Genomic DNA, 2,909 nt, shown 5'->3' with positions numbered 1-2,909 from the left:
AAAAAAAAAAAAAAAAGAAATCAGGCAAGCCTTAACCAAGCCCGATGTGCCCTCTGGTGGTAGAAGTTAAGATGACTCTGACGATACACACACACACACCTAAAAAGATGTGTGCACGTGTGTGCACGTGTGTGCATTTGCTCGTGAATAAGTAGCGGCATACATATAAAGGTCACATTGGCTACGTAGTTTTAGTGGCTTGATTTTACGTATTAATATTTCCAATTCATTGGAAGATTATGTGCCAGGAACTGTTATGAACATTTCAGTTCATAAAATTTAATCTTAATATTTACCTCACAGGATAGATGCTATCTCACTTTTGTTTCCTGAGCCATTTGATAGTAAGCGGCCAACATAATGCCCCATAATCTCACCTTTGAATATATATTTTTTTAATTTTATTTTGTCGATATACAATGTGGTTGATTATTGTGGCCCATCACCGAAACCTCCCTCCCTCTTCCCTCTCCCCCCTCCCACCCAACAATGTCCTTTCTGTTTGTTTGTCGTATCAACCTCAATCACCTTTGAATATTTTTACGTGTAATTCTTACAAACAAGGACACTCTCCTAACATAGCCAAATCCAAGATCAGGAAATGGACAGGATACTTTACCAGTATCTAATCCTCAGATCCCATTCGGGGTTCACCAGTTGTCCCCAAATCATTCTTTATAAAACAAGGCCCCATTCAGAGCCACACATGACATTTAGTTGTCTAAATATGCTTTGGCTTTCAGGGTCTTCACGCTCTTAAAGATTACCAGCCAATTATTTTGCAGAACATTCCTTAATTGGGTTTGTCTGATGTGTTCTCATGATTAGCTTCAGGATATGCATCTCAGGCAGGAACCTCACAGAAGTGATTGTGGGTTTTTCTCATCGCATCGTTTCAGATGATACACGATTATGTTTTGTCTTTACTCATGATATTGACTTTAATAACTTAAGATGGTGCCTACCAGGCTTCTCCTCTGTCAAGTGACTCTTTTTCCCTTTGCATTAATAAGTGTTTGGTGGAGAGATACTTTGACACTTGTAAACATTCCTTTTCTCTTCAAAGTTTATAGTGTCTGCCAATGTTTCTTGGCTGAACTAATTATTACTATGAAAGTTGCCAAAAGAAAATTTTCTCATTGTCTCTCCTACATTCTACTGTAAAGGAAATATTCCTCTTTCATTTATTTTTTCATTCATTTATTTATATCATTATGAACCCCTGGATTTTTATTGCATTCATTGGGTTATAATCTATTAATGTCATTATTTTGATTCTCAAATTATCCAAGATTTTGTGAGTGGGAGCCCCTTCAAGCTGGCTCTAATATCCTTTTTTTAAAAAGAGCCTTTTTTTTCTTTGAGCAGATTTATGTTCACAGAAAAATTGAGCAGAAATTACAGAGTTCCCATCTAGCTGCGCCTCCTACACATGCACAGCCTCCCCCAGACTGGTGCATTTGTTATAATATATAAAGCTTCATTGATCCGTCATTGTCACCTAAAGATTACTGTTTACTTTAGGGTTCACTCTTGGCGGTGTACATTTTATGCATTTACAAATGTATCATGATATGCATCCTCTATTACAGTATTACACAGAATAGTTTCACTGCCCTACCGATCCCCTGTGCTCTACCTACTCACCCTTCCCTTTCCCCGACCCCTGGCAGTCACTGACCCTTTCACCATTTTCATAGTTTTGCCTTTTCCAGAATGTCATATGATTGGAATCACAGAGCATGTAGCCTTTTCAGACTGGCTTCTTTCACTTAGTCATATGCATTTAAGTTTTCTCTGCATCATTCCGTGGCTTGATAGCTCATTTCTTTTTAGTGCTGAATAATATTCCATTGTCCAGATGTACCATAGTTTATTTATCCACCCATCTACTGAAGGACATCTAGGTTGCTTCCATGTTTTGGCAATTATGAATAAGGCTGCTATAAACATTTGTGTGCAGGTATCTGTGTAGACGTAAGTCTTCAGTCATTTGGATTAAATATCAAGGAGTGTAATTGCTGGATTGTATGATAAGAGTATGTTTAGTTTTGTAAGAAACCGCCAAACTCTCTTCCAGAGTGGCTGTGCTGTTTTGCTTTCCCACCTGCTATCAATGAGCGTGCCTGTCACTCCACGTCCTCGTCAGCATTTGGTGTTCTCAGTGTTTTGGATTTTGGCCATTCTAATAGGTGAGTAGTGGTATCTCATCATTTTAATCTGAATTTCCCTAATGACATATGATATGAAACCTCTTTTCATAGGCTTATTTTCCATCCGCGTATCTTCTTTGGTGAGGCGTCTGTTCAGGTCTTTTGCCCCTTTTAAAAAGTTGGGTTGTTTGTTTTCTCGTTGAGTTTTAAGAGTGATTTGTGTATTTTGCGTAACAGTCCTTTATTGGATGTGTCTTTTGCAAATGCTTTCTCTTAGCCTCTGGCTTGTCTTCTCGTTCTCTTAATCCTGTGTCCTTCTGACATGTGCCCATCATTCTTCGTTCACTTCCTCACTTTCTGGCACAAGATGTTTCAGGCTCATTCTATACTTTCCCTGTCTCAGCCCCAAGATTAGTCATTTCTCCAGGAAGCCCTGGTTCCTTTCCACAGGGAATGCTACTTGAAGTCAAGGTCTGGGCAGTAGGTGTCCTCATGACTACTGAGGTCTGTCTGTCCCAGGCCCTTTCAGTGGACAGACCTAGAGAAAATGTACAATACAGCCACATATTCACTTTTATATTTATTTATGTATCTATCTCTATATATCGAAAACCATGAGTTCACTCCACCACCTCCAAATTCAACTCAACACCACTGGGCTCATTTGGGCTTTGTCCCTTTTTGTATTTTTTCTTTTCCTTTAAATTTGTATTTTGTCAATATACAATGTGGTTGATTATTGTGGCCCATCACCGA

Source organism: Galeopterus variegatus, unplaced genomic scaffold (genome assembly GCF_000696425.1).
Source record: "Galeopterus variegatus unplaced genomic scaffold, G_variegatus-3.0.2 Scaffold7280, whole genome shotgun sequence".
NCBI classification, from domain to species: domain Eukaryota; kingdom Metazoa; phylum Chordata; class Mammalia; order Dermoptera; family Cynocephalidae; genus Galeopterus; species Galeopterus variegatus.
Note: the sequence above shows the minus strand (reverse complement) of the source record.